The sequence below is a fragment of the Balaenoptera borealis genome (genome assembly GCF_965194805.1).
Source record: "Balaenoptera borealis genome assembly, chromosome: 21".
NCBI lineage: Eukaryota > Metazoa > Chordata > Mammalia > Artiodactyla > Balaenopteridae > Balaenoptera > Balaenoptera borealis.
This window is the reverse complement of record NC_138880.1, coordinates 30,222,541-30,237,424: the sequence shown is the minus strand read 5'-3', so window position 1 is coordinate 30,237,424 and position 14,884 is coordinate 30,222,541. Positions and strand designations below refer to the sequence as shown.

Genomic DNA, 14,884 nt, shown 5'->3' with positions numbered 1-14,884 from the left:
TTAAAATTCTTACTCTTGTGGTATTTAGATTTATAAATTAATGTTTTCTTTTCAATTTAATTGTATGTTCTTTGAAGGCAATGAGCTCAGCTCTTTAAGTCTTTTGTAATGCTGTATCCCTCCTCACCCCACACCATTCTTCATTATGAAAACTGGATTAGAGCACTCCTGAAATGTCAAGAGGTCTATTTAAGGCTAAAAGCACTTGAAGATTAAACTCTTATACTTATCCGAATGGAGCTTCAGGCTTATCTGGTTAATTGAGGTATTTTCAAACCTAATAGGACAAAAGCCTATTGTACATTCTGGAAATCATGTGATGAAGGGTTTTATTGTACTATATGTAGAAGGAAGATACAATGACAACATAGAAGCATTTTATTAAATTATTTCTATAACATGAGCTTTGGAGTCAGATGAACTGGATTTTGAAATCCAGCTTAACCTCCTGTTAGCACGGTGCCTAGCAAATAATTTAAACTTTAAGTTTTGGTCTTCGCATCTGTAAAGTAGGCATACAATTATAAATCATAAAAACATTTTCATGAGGATTAAAAGACATAAAGTCTGAAAGGCACTGAGCATATTGTGTAGCACATAGGAAACTTGATAAAGCATTGCTGCTCTTATTCTACTTACTTTAGTACTCCAAATGAGTCTAGGAAAGTATCATACAGACACCATAAATGTTCTTATTCTACTCAAATATTCTTCAGAAACTTGGAGATGGTGTAAGCTTTTGCTCTTTTCCCACATTTGTCATATAAGGTTAACTCCTGTTGGATTCTCTAAATCATTTGTCAGCAAAACCCTCTGAATGAAAGATGGATGTTTCATATAGGTAACATAGAGAAGAGAACACTCCAGGATAAGCAGTGAGAAAAAGGGATACTCTATAAATATAACATTTGTGGGGAACAGGAAAGTAGAGGGGAAGTAATGGGATTCTGTGGGAACAATCAGGGAGGGGTCAGTCTTTAAAGTTCAGGCAGATCAGGAGGGTGCTTGACTTCCTAATGATCATTGCTTAATTCATTTGATTCCTTATTCATATTTTCTAAATAAACAGTATTGAAGCATAATTCACACTGAATAAATTATACCAATTTTAAGGGTAGATTTCAATGAGTTTGAAATATTGGCCCACCCATATAACCATCCCACCAAACAAACAAGATACATAATATTGATTTACTTTAATTTGTTCTTTTTCTACATAATTATGGAGGAAACTTGGTTTGTTGATTTTAGATCTTTCTTCTTTTCCTGTATAAACCTTTATACCTATACATTTTCTTCTCAGCATGGCTTTCACCACATTCCATGAATTTTGATGTGTTCTGTTTTTATTTTTATTCAGTGCAAATATTTAAAATTTTTTCTCCTGATTCCTTCTTTGATCCCTAGCCTAGTTGGAAATGTGATGTTTAAATGTCAAATATTTAGATATTTCCTAAATTTTCTACATTTTGAGTTCTAATTTGATTCCACTATAGTTATAGAACACGCTGTTTACTATATCAGTCTTAATAAGTTTAGCAAGACTTATGGTCTAGCCTATGGCTTATACTGGAGAGTATTCCATGAACACTTAACAAGTGTTTGGACTCTGCGGGAGTTTGGTGGAGTGCTCTATAGATGTCAGTGAGATCAAATTTCATGATCTAATCTTTATCTTTCCTGATTTTGCATCTTACTGTTTTATCCATTAGTAATAGAGGAGTATAGAAATATCAAAGTATAGTTGTTGAATCAATGATGTCTTCTTTTTGATTCTGGCAGATTTTGCCTTATGTATTTTGGGGGCCCATTGCTAGGATAGTATACATTGATTATTGTCATGTTTTCTAATGTATTGACCCAAGACTTTCTAACACACTAAGTCTAGCGGCTTCACAGATTGATATTACCTACCTAGTCTTTTAAGGTGTGCATATTCTAGAGGGTTCTCTCTTTAGTGCATTGCCTCTGGTCCAGTAGCATCCACATCACCTGGGAGTGCTATTGCCAAGTTTAACAAATAAAAAACCAGGACGCCAAGCTAAACTTGAGTTTTGATACATGAAAGAAAATTGTGTATCTTTCATTGAGTACCTGAAATTCATACGTACCTGGGTTACCTGTATTTTATCTGTCAGCCCCACCTGGTAACGTTTTAGAAATGCAGCATCAAGAACTCTACCTCAAACCTGTTTAATTGGAATCTGCATTTTAATGAGAGATTTTGATAAGTTCTATGCATATTAAAGTTCCAGAAGTGTAGGGACCTAGTTTGACATAGGGCAGGAAGTCTCAGGTGGAGTATCAGAGGGTGATATCTTAGCTATAAATTCAGAGCAGCAGTAGGAAATACACACTTTTGAAGAGAGTCTATGATCACGGGTTCTGCTCATTTCTGCAACTCCCCAATTAAACAATTTACTGGATTTCCTTAATATCATGTGTAATCAAAACATTTCCAAATTAGTTGTAGCTCTTGGCTTTAAGTGTTATAAAGCAATAAAAAGAAAATAATTCAGAAGTGTAGTCATTGGAATATTATTTTTTGCATAAAGCTTCTGTTTTAATTACATTAAAAATATTTTGCCAAAGCCATTATGGAATTTTTAAATCTCAAGGCATTTAGAAATGTATATTGGATTGTCTCCATTACCACCACCCCTCACCCTAAGCCCACATCCTTTTAGAGGTTCATTTTGCTAATGATCACATTGTTTACTATAATTGCTTTTTAATAATTACTTCAGCTATTTCACCTAAATATGTCTGCACTGAAAGTTTATCTGTAAATTAATTAGCCTTTATTAATTAGCCAGTACATATGTATAATAAAAATGTAATATCTATATTATATATATTATATATATATATATATATATATACATATGCACATATCTCTTCTGAAATATAATTCTAAGTGTCAGAAATCAGAAACCTTCATTATTTTTTTTAAATAACAACCATAAGGAACATTACTTTTTATTTCAGAGATGTTTGTGCTTTTTTTCCAATTTGGAAAATCCCATTATTTTTTTTTCTTTCTTTTTTAATTGAAAATTTATTTTTTTTTCTTAATTTTTTAATTTAGTATATATATATATATATATATACACACACACACACACACAAATATATATATATACACATATATAGGAATATATCCTTTTTTAGATTCTATTCCCTTATAGGTTATTACAAAATAGTGGGTATAGTTCCCTGTGCTATACAGTAAGTCCTTGTTGATTGTTTTATATATAGGAGTATGTATCTGTTAATTCCAAACTCCTAATTTATCCCTCCCCTGCTTCCCCTTCGGTAATCATAAGTTTGTTTCCTATGTCTGTGGGTCTATTTCTGTTTTGTAAATAAGTTCATTTGCATCTTCTTTTTCAGATTCCACATATAAGCAATATTGTATGATATTTGTCTTTCTCTGTCTGACTCACTTCAGAATGGAACACTACTCAGCCATAAAAAAGAACAAAATAATGCCATCTGCAGCAACATAGATGGATCTAGAGATCATCACACTAAGTGAAATAAGCCAGACAGAGATTTTTGTGCTTTTACAGCCCCATAGTGATTTCTCATAGAATCTCTTGGAAGTTGAAGCTGCTGAGAGAGGGTGAATTGTGAGGGCAGCTCCCACCACTCCCGACCATTGAGACACTCACCTGGTCACATCAGCTCCCCACCCCTCTGCTTCTTCATCTTGTAATGAGAATTCTATCACACTTACTTTTCCAATGCTGCTGTGTGCGTCAGATTTGAAAAGACATACAATTCAAGCAGTGCTCACCTCAGTGTTCAGTGGTACAATGAAGATCTCTACTGAAAATGTGCTGTTTGCTACTAATATTAGTCTTTACTCTCTCCATGTGGACTTTTATGAAAACTTAACTCTTCCGAGGAGGGTAATATAGTATGTATTATTTAAATATTTATGTAAGGAAATTCCCCGGTGATCCAGTGGTTAGGACTCTGTGCTCTCACTGCTGGGGCCGGGTTCCATCCCTGGTCAGGGAGCTAAGATCCTGCAAGCCACGTGGCACAGCCAAAAAAAAAAAAAAAATTAATGAGATGGTTTATTTTGTTATAAATAGTTAAGCACAGGTGTTGGTAATTATTAGCAAGGCAGCAAAAAGGGAAGCAACTTGGGTGGCAGGCCAGTGGTAGCCATATGGGAAAGACAGATTTAGGGAAGATAAATAAAGCAGAGCTCAAGCTAAGCCCTGTAATTAAAGCCTTTCATCTACTCTAGGAATGCAGCTGGTGCAAAATATTCACACCTGTTCCTCACATCAAGAAAGAATGTATATGTGTCGTAACTGATCCTGTCTGTATTCAAGCATTTGTTGACTCTCATTTGCTCCAGATCCATTCAAATATTTCTGAAGTTGTCTTGGAAGTTTCCATTTAGTCATCGCATAGATGGTTGAAGGACTTCTTGCCGGTCTTACTGGTTCATCTTCTTATATAATTGCAACTTTGTCCTCATCTTTACTTTGGGGAGTTTTATGATCTTGATGCTATTATGCTATGTATTTTTAGGATGGTATCATTTGACCTGCCTTTACAGAATACCACTGGGATAACCTGGCTTTAGTGGGTTTTCAGATTCTTTTCATCGTTTAAGAGGCTGGTGAACACATGAGCTCTTAGGCAACTGGTCACTACTTCTCAGGGGATACTGTTTTTTTAATTAATAGATCATATTTTAGAGCTGTTTTCAGTTTACAGAGAAATTGAACAGGAAGTACAGAGAGTTCCCATACACGCTCCTCTTCCTCCTCACACAGTTTCTGCACATATTAACAACTTACATGAGTGTGGTATATAACATTTGTTGCAGTTCATGAACCAATATCAATACATTATTAGTAACTAACGTCTAGAGTTTAGGGCACACTCTTTTTGATGTATAATCCTACAGGTTTTGACGCATGCCTAATGTGTCACCTCTTCATACTTATACTCTTATACAGAAGAGTTTCATTGCCCTAAAATTCCCCTGTGCTCCACCTATTCAATCTTCCTTCCTTATTCTGAACCCCTGGCAACCACTGATCTTTATACTGTGTCTATAATTTTATCTTTTCCAAGATGTCATATGTTAGAATCATGCAATATGTAGCCCTTTCACATTGGTTTCTTTCACTCAGTAATACGCATGAACTTCCCCGATACCTTTTCATGGCTTGGTCGCGCATGTTATTTAGCACTGAATAATATCCCATTGTCTGGATGTACCAGTTTATCTATTCATACACCTACTGAAGGGCATCTATGATGCTTCCAAATTTTGGCATTTATGAATAAAGCTGCTGTAGATATTTGTGTGCAGGGTTTTGTGTAGACATAAGCTTTCAACTCCTTTGGGTAAATACCAAGAAGCATGATTGCTAGACTGTATGGTAAGAGTATGTTTAGTTTTGTAAGAATCTGCCAAATGGTCTTCCAAAGTGGCTTTAACATTTTGCAGGTAATGAGAATTCCTGTTACTCCACATCCTTACCAGCATTTGGTATTGTCAGTGTTCTAGGTTACAGACGTTCTAATAGGTAGATAGTGATAGCTCATTGTTGTTTTAATTTGCAATTCACTAATGATACACATTGTTGGCATCTTTTCATATGCTTATTCACCATTTGTATATCTTCTTTGGTGAGAGGTCTGTTCAGATATTTTGCCCATTTTTAAATTGGGCTGGTTATTATTACTTAGTTTTAAGTGTTCTTTGAATATTTTGGATAAATACGTGTTTTGCTAATATTTTCTACCAGTCTGTGATTTGTCTTTTCATTCTCTTAACAAAGTATTTCACAAAGCAGAAGTTTTTAATATTACTGAAGTCCAACTTATCTTTTTTTTTTTCTTTTATGGATTATGCTTTTGGTGTTTTATCTAAAAAGTCATCACTAAACTCAAGGTTACCTATATTTTCTTCTTTGTTTTCTTCTGGAAGTTTTATAGTAGTCTTTCATTTTACCTTTAGGTCTATAATCCATTTTGAGATGACTTTTTGTGAAAGTCGTAAGGTCTGTGTCTCAATTCATTTTTTTTTTATGTGAATGTCTCATGGTTCAAACACTATTTGTTAAAAAGGCTATCTTTGACCATCCATTATATTACCTTTGCTCCTTTGTGAAAGATCAGTTGACTATATTTATTATGTAGGTCTGTTTCTGAGTTCTCTATTCTGTTCCATTGGTCTGTTTGCCTATTATTTTGCCAAATATCACACTTTCTTGATTATTATAGCCTTATAATAAGTCTTGAAATCAGGTAGTGTCAGTCCTCTGATGTTGTTTCTCTCCTTCAAAATTGTCTTGGCTATTCTGGGTCTTTTGCCTTTCCACATGAACATTAGAGTCAATTTGTTGAATCCAAAAAATGACTTGCTGGTTGAGCTGAATCTCTAGATCAAGCTGGGAATAACTGACATCTTAACAATGTTGAGTCTTCCTATCCATGAACATGGAATATCTCTCCAATTTTTTTAGTTCCTTTGATTTCTTTCATCAGAATTTTATAGTTTTCCCTGTATAGATCTTGTATATATTTTGTTAGGTTTATACTTTAGTATTTCATTTTGGGTGTGGTAATGTAAATGGCATCATGTTTTTACGTCAAATTCCAACTGTTCCTTGCCTGTATATAGGAAAGGTATTGACTTTTGTACATTCACCTGGCATCCTGCAACCTTGCTATCATCACTTATTAGACCCAAGAGTTTTTGTTGTTGTTGTTGACTCTTTGGGATGCTACATAAGCAATCATGTTATCTGCATACACAGTTTTATTTTCTCCTTCCAATCTGTATAATTTTTATTTCCTTTTCCTATCAAATAAGCTAGGACCTTCAGTATTATGTTGAATGGGAATGGTAAAAGGGGTCATTCTTACCTTGTTTCTGATCTTAGTGAGAAGACATCTGATTTTTCACCATTAAGTATGATGTTAGCTGCAGGTTTTTTGTAGATGTTATTTATCAAGTTGTGGAAGTTATCCTCTACATCTAGTTTGCTGAGAGCTTTTTATACTGAATGGGTGTTGGATTTTGTCAAATGATTTTTCTGCATCTACTAGTATGATTATGTGATTTTTCATTTTCAGCCTGTCTGTGATAACACTAATTGATTTTTAAATGTTGAATCAGCCTTGCATATGTGGAATAAATCCCACTTGGTCATGATTTTTAAAATTCCTTTTATATTCCTTTTATTGTTGAATCCATATGCTAATATTTTGTTTAGGACTCTTTCATTTGTGTTCATTAGAGATATTGGTCTTTAGTTTTGCACTCTCGTAGTATCTTGTTCTGGTTTTGGTATAAGATTAATGCTGGCCTCATAGAATGAGTTAGGATACATTCCCTCTCTTTCTATTTTCTGAAAGTAATTGTAGAAAGTAATTGGTATACTTTCTTCTTTAAATGTTTAGGAGAATTCACCAATGAGTCTGGTGCTTTCTCCTATGGAAGGTCATTAATCATTGAGTTTGTTTCTTTAAGAGATATAGGTCTGTTCAGATGATCTATTTCTCCTTGTGTTAGTTTTGATAGATTGTTTCAAGGAATGTACTCACTTCATCTAAGTTATTCAAGCTTTGGGCATAGAGTTGTATATAATTTTTCATGTTCATGGGATCAGTAGTTAGAAATCTCTCATGCTGGGATCCTGAGTTTTTATCTTTTCAGGTCTCTGCTTTGCTCATATTCCAGTCATCTTCAGACACCCACTTTCCCATTTTATTAGCCACATTTATATTTAGCAGCTTATTGTTCATATAGCTTCTGCTCTACTTTTCATGTTACCATTACTGTGTCTGGGTCATACGTATTGTTAATTATAATAAGGAATTATTATCAATACATAAAAAGAGTTGGTGGAGCAAAATGAATTGCTCTCTCATAAAGTTATCAAGGGAAGAGCCTGTGCATTAGCAACAGCTTGAAACATTTCCTGACCCCTTGTGGGAATTTTTTCCTTAGCTTTGTGACTTAACATCATAAAGATCTTGCATTTTGCTGTATTCCCTTGATTCTGGCACCGTACCACAAACCTTGAAACTAGTACTCAATACCAGGTACATCCGTTATTTGGCTGGAAAGACCAAAAGAGGTAAAAGACATAGAATTAAGAAGCCACAGAAATTAATATAATTTTAACTGATTCTTTTCAGTTAGCCAGTCCTTTTCTAGCTTTTGTACATTGAAAGAAAATGAGCACACACCCCTGTCGTGCACTGACATCAGCTGACATCAGCCAGCCTGCATCATGGGACATCCCAGTACTGCTACAATGAGGGCATAAACAATGTTCGGGCTGTAGTTTGGAGGCTCTTCATGCATGATCCCAGTGCCATGGGCTTCCTCTCCTTGAGGCTAATCTACTACTGATGCCCCTAATGTCCAAAATTGCCTCAAATAGAGTCTAACACTGAGCCTTAACTTGACACTATTTACTGAGGAGACTCAGTAAATAGTTGGGAGAAAGTTAACTACATCTCTTGGGAGAAAGTTGACTACACTGGCTTCCTTCCATCCTTGAAAAGGCAGAGCTTAATTTTGACTGGAGAAGAAATACGTTTTGGATATTGGTTTGCTTTTCCTGACATGAGGTCCTCAGTCACTGAAACAATCCAAGGGCTCTCCATGTTCATCCTTCCATATGGGTCCCACATCACACGGAGTCAGACTAAGGAATTCACTTCATAGGGAAGAAGATGCTTCTGTGGACACAGCAAAACTGAATCCACCAGTCTTGTCACATACTGTGCCACTCATAGGCAGCCAGCCTGGTAAAGTGATGGAATAGTTCACAGGTGGCACATCTGAGGGTCACAGGTCAGAGATGACATGCTGCAAGGATAGGGCCTTATCCTCTGAGATGCAGTATACACTCTAAACTAACAACCACTGTATGGTGTTGTGTCCCTAATAGGTAAAATAACGCAGGTCTAGGAATCAATGATAAAGGTATAGGTGTGAGTCTGCTAATATTACTTCCAGTGACTCACTTGGGGTAACTGTTTTTCCTGCCCCTTCAACTTTGGGCTCTGCAGGTTCTCTTGTTCCTACAGAGAAGCAGCAGACACAGAAAGAGCCCCTGGACTTTCAGCAATTATGCTGCCCAGGCTCATTGGATCTTACATCAAGAGACCAGCAGGTAACAAGAGGAGTCACCCACCTTCCTGGCAGGGGCAGTAGTCACTGATGGTCAGGAGGAGACAGGGATGCTTTTATAATATGTGATCGTGGAGAAAAGTTTCACCTTCCTCCCTTCACATAAAGGCGGTTTATTCCAGCATCTCTTTATGCTCCTTGCTCAATTTTGAGAAGAAGTGGACAAACGCAGTAGCCATGGCCTAAGAGCATGGTTACTAGGGGGCTAGAAGTCTCATGAATGACGGTGTGGACAAAAGCATCATTTTGCTCACTTGGACCACCGTAGATAAAAGCTGAGTGTGAGGGGAGTTGGGAATGACATCAGCATGGCCTTGAGACCAGCTCGAGGGGCGGGAGCTGCAGTTCATTCCACAGCTGTCCCTCTGGTATCACAGGGCATTGGTTCCAGGACACCTTCAGATACCAAAATCCATGGATGCTCAAGTTCCTTAGATAGAATGGCCTAGTACTGTCTGTGTTTGGTATCTGTGGATGCAGAATCCGTGGATACTGAGGGCCGACTGTACTAACTTCTCTCTTCTGAGCTACCCTTGGGAAGAGAGGCACCACCGAATCTTGGTGCTGCTCCCAGAGATCATAAGACCAAGTGGATATGAGTGGCTCAAGGGATGGAAGATAGCCAGCACTGTCATGCATGTCCAGATCCCACCATGGGAATTAAAGACATTCATTGAGCGGTAGGGAATCCTGCCAGCTGAACGTTCAGATATCGGCTCATTCTGGGAATTGCTTTCCTCTGAATTAAAGGGAGTAACATCTCCCGAGGTCACACTCCTTTCCATGGGGCATCCTGTATCCACTGACTGGTCCGTACAGGGGTACAAAGGCTTTCCCTTGTCAGCCAATATCAAGAGAGCTTTGATGGGTCACCTCAGCTTAAAAGTTCCCTGTGTCCTACCTGAGTGCTTTATGATGGTTACAGTGGTGCCCAAACTCCTCTCTACCCAGTCCTGCATCATCTTCTTTTTCCACTGGTGGAGAGCACATATTACTAAACTTCCTGAGCGCTGCCAAGTCTGAATCTGCTTCCCAGGGATCCCAACCAGCAAGGATAGTCTTTTATTGATTGATTGATTGATTGGATGTTTTATTTATGTATTTTTAAAATCTTATTGGAGTATAGTTGATTTACAATGTTAATCAACATATATATACATTCTTTTCAGATTCTTTTCCATTGTAGATTATTACAAGATATTGAATATTTTTCCCTGTGCTATACAGTAGGTCCTTGTTGGGTTATCTATTTTATATACAGTAGTGTGTGTATCTTAATCCCAAGCTCCTAATTTACCCCTCCCCCAACCCCACGTTTCGACTTTAGTAACCATAAATCTGTGATTCTGTTTTCGAAATCTGTGATTCTGTTTCTGTTTTGTAAATAAGTTCATTTATATCATTTTTAAAAAATAGATTCCACATATGAGTGATATCATATTTGTTTTTCTCTGTCTGACTTACTTCACTTAGTATGATAATCTCTAGGTCTTTTAGAAGTTATTTCAGGAGTGACATCATCAACATGGCAGAGTAGGTAGTGCCAAGCCCCTATTCCCATAGAGAAATACTGAAAATATGGAAAGACAAGCAGAAACTCTCAGGATAAAATTTGTCAGAACTCTGGAAAACACACAAAGGTTTAGAGCAGACAAGTGAACACTGGATCGGGAAAAAGGCAGCTTGAAAATGATGGGAAAACTTTGTGATGTTTTCACTTGCTCTCACCCCATTCTCTTCCCAGGGCGACAGTTAATTCTGGAATATCAGAATTAACTAGGGAAGATAACTAAGGGCATATAAATGGAGGCAAAAAAGCCAACAGAATATGGGTATTGTCGTTGACGTGTCCTCTGAGGTACCTAAATGCAGTTGAGATTCACTGAAGTATATGTTTGCCCTCTTTCTACAAACAACAAGAAATGTGCTCCTAGTTGAAAATCAAACAACAGTAAACAGAAAAATGTTGCTGAGTGACCATCCAGTAATGTGTTTTTTCCCTAAATTGTGTATCACAATCTGTATGTCATTAATTATGCTTTAAAATATGATTTCTAATTGTAAAAATGTATCTCGTCACCTGGATGTACATTAGCTTATACAATTGTGAAGCTGTTACTGATCATTCAAATCATTCTGCTTTTTCTCTGTTGTCAGTACTGTGAGGACCATCCTTATAGGTGTGTTTGTGTTCATTTCACTAATTATATGTTTAACAAATACTGATCTACTTCTTCCTTGAGATTGTTATATTTTTCCATTGTGTTTATGCTTACAAAAGGTTCATCCTGCTCGCAAGAAAAGTTACATATTCTGTTATGTTTGTAGAAATATATAACTATTGATCCAGAATATTAAGAATCATCACATTTATAGTACATTGATAGCTGTATAAAGAACTAATTCTTATTCAGTTTATTAAAATATTATTTATTGTATCTCAGTAAAATCTTAAATATTTCCACGTGTATAGTTTCACTATTTTTTCTTAATGTTATTATTAAGGTTTTTATATTTTTCTCTGCTACAATAAACAAGAATAGAAAAGTAGATACCAATGAAAATAAATTATCATGATTTTTTACTGGGTCATATTAAAATATTTTATTAATTTTAAATTTTCAGTCAATTTCCTTCTGTTTACTATGTCAATAAGTGTCATATATAAATTATGATACATTTATCTCTTTTTAATTTTTTTTTATTTCTAACTTACTCCTTAGCTAGAAAGCTAAAACAGTATAAACCTGTATAGTGGTAATAGTCATAATTATTTAATTGTTTACTTTAATGAGAATTCCTCTTTTATTTTACATTGAATTTAGCTTCAAAAATGATAGAATTTTTCATGTTATACGAGTATATTCCTATATCTGTTATATAATATGTTTAAAAATAAGGAATAATGTCAAAAGTTGTGGAATGCCTTTACAAAATCTACGGAGGCATTTCTTTTCTTATTTAGAATGTCTTCGAGATTAATTATAATAGCATTTTCCTAATGAGAAATCATTCTAGAAATAAAGCCTGTCTGTTGGGATGAATATGAGTTTTGGAGTTAGAAACGTAAGTTCAAATTAAAATAATAGGTTAAAGTTTAATCTAAACACTTTCCTTGTTATTAGGCAATGTTTTCTAAATATTTTGGTATCATGATTTCATGTCCTACTAAAATTAGTTACTTTAATATTTCTCTCTGTCTTGGAGCAAATTATATATTATGGGGTTTTCTGTTCATTTAAAGTGCTAAAGAAGTCTGTAAAACCACGTGGATGTGGATGAGAAGGCTTTGGGAGAAAGTTTAAAGAGGAAAGAGGAGAGGGGGGAATTCTAACACTTAATGCTTGGTGGAGGAGACTAGACCTACAGAGGGGAAAGAAATCAGTCATTAAAAAAAGGAGACATAAGTGTCCTTGGCTATGAAAATAAAGGGATGCGTGTTTCTGGGGGAATGGTCACCAGTTGCGAGTGCAGCTGAGACCTGAAATACAATAAGATCTAAGCATAGTCCAGAAATTTTTAAAGTGACCCAAGGATGTGATTATTTATTTGCAGTAATGTTCTACACAGGACTGTTCATAATAGCAAAAAAAAAAAATGGTATATTTTCAGGGGTACGGTATTGATTATGGCAGTGGTATTATCCCTTTGCTACGCTGATGTTAAAATGATGTTGCAACCACATATTTAGTAACGGGAAAGGAAGTTCACACTAAAATTTTAGGTGAACAAGAGGAAATTACATAACAGGGTGTATTCAGGATTATGAAGGACTTTTATTTTTGTCAGTCTGCCTATCTGCCTGTTTTAAAGATACTACAGCGATCATGTTTAACTTATATAACAGGAAAATGCAGTGAATGTTCTCACCATGAGGAAGTGACCTGTGAGTCTAGCTGCACAGAGATCTTGGGTGAGTCCACTGACAGCTGTCTCGTGGAGTGAAGGTGCCCTCAGGTGGGTGGCAGCCAGCTCTGGAATGAAGGTAGGTGTGAAAATGAAGACAATAAGTGTGCACTGCTGTTTCGGGATTCTGCCCTTGAAAGAGAGAAAGCAGATTGACTAGTGACCAGAGAAAGATGCAAAGTTGAGTGAGGATTTGATTGTTTAAATGGAAGTGTCTTCAGTCGTGAATCATACAATGGAAATTTCCCAGGTGAGAGACAAAGATTGAATATTCAATGAAAAGGAGTAAAGAATATAATATTATTCCTGATAAAATAAGAATAGTTAGACTCCAAAGCATGGGTGAAAAATTAGTCTTGGTGGAAGAGCTAGCTCTGCTCTTGCAATAGGAGAAGAGAGAGAAGGATACAGGAAATATATACGTATTGATAATTAGGAAGATCAAGTTGTTGTCTCTGATGGATTCCCTTCTCTCTTTTAAGAGAGAGGCAGGGGTCATCTGAGAGTGAGTGGAGATTAGGTGGCCAGAGGTGAAAGGAGAGGGGAACCATTTGGAATAGGACTTGGAAGGAAAAAGAGAGTGAGCTGACCTGAGAAATATAGTGGAATTGCATCGTCCCAGTGCTGAGGGTCCTGTGGCTGATAATGAAGAGTTTGTAATGGAAACATTCTTCCATATGGGTTCATCTTCTATGGCAGTGGTGTGCTGCTAGTATGCAGGCAGTGGGTTATCAGAAAGGGGATAATTGGGTTCAATTGTTACCATTTAAAATACCTCCTGGGGCTGCTTTGAAAATTAAATGAGATAATGCTTACTGAATGTTTAGATCACCGCCTGACACCTCAATAGCACACGAATTAACAGTTCGAAAATGATTTTTATTCCTGAGCCAGAGTTCACTCATACACACACACACACACAGATAACACACACATATACACACCTAAAATAAATATTTATGTATTAATAAAATAGGTATACTTATATGCGTGTACTTTCAGAAGTATCAATTTCAGTGATATTTCAAACTTAGCTTCTTATTATTTCTATTATATTGCTTCAAATTCCGATTTCTCTCATTATAAAAATATTTTATTTTTATTCTATTTTCATTTTACCCACCTTTTCTTAGTTTCATTTCTAGAAGTTTGTATATCATTCGTTGTTTCAAATAATTTTAATTATTCATCAATTCAAGTGATAGTTTTATCTGGTTTTCTTCAAACATCCTGTTTTATTTCTGTTTGTTTTAACTTAAGCTCTTGTAATGAATCCTTATGAATGAATCTTTATTTACTGATCATTTTCTTCATTGGATGATTGAAATAATTGAAGTGTAAGAGGATATCTCTGAGTCCTTGTTTGATATTATACCCTAAGTCTAGATACCCAGTTTTAATAAAGGTTTTTATTTATATTACTCATTTCTTAATTGACCTAGCATTCACTTATGGGAGTATTATTTTAAAAAGAGATGGGCATCTGTGTTCTGCTTAGAAGCCCATCATAGTGAATGTAGACGAACACACATGAAAACAACACAGCCCGCAAGACCTCACCCAAAGATAATTCCTACTGATACTTTGGGGTATGTCTTTGGGGGAACCTCATGGCTTGATAGAAACAGAAGCCAGATGACATGCAGTTGCCACGTGAGTTTAGAGTTTTATTTCAATTTTTATAATTTTTTTGTGACTAAATCGACCTTTTAATGAAAATTGCACAACACATATCAGGAAAACGTACACTAAATTAATGCTCTAGAAGTTTGTAATATTTTTAACTTAAAC

At 35.7% G+C, this 14,884-nt stretch overlaps 1 long non-coding RNA gene across 1 annotated transcript in view; it reads left to right on the top strand.

The window, feature by feature from the left end:
• The first annotated feature begins 3,102 nt into the window (after positions 1-3,102).
• The window catches only part of LOC309619790, a 54,279-nt gene continuing 42,497 nt past the window's right edge, over positions 3,103-14,884 (top strand). The window contains exon 1 of the long non-coding RNA XR_014239235.1: positions 3,103-13,172. This is a non-coding gene — a long non-coding RNA (uncharacterized lncRNA). The remainder of the gene's footprint in view (positions 13,173-14,884) is intronic.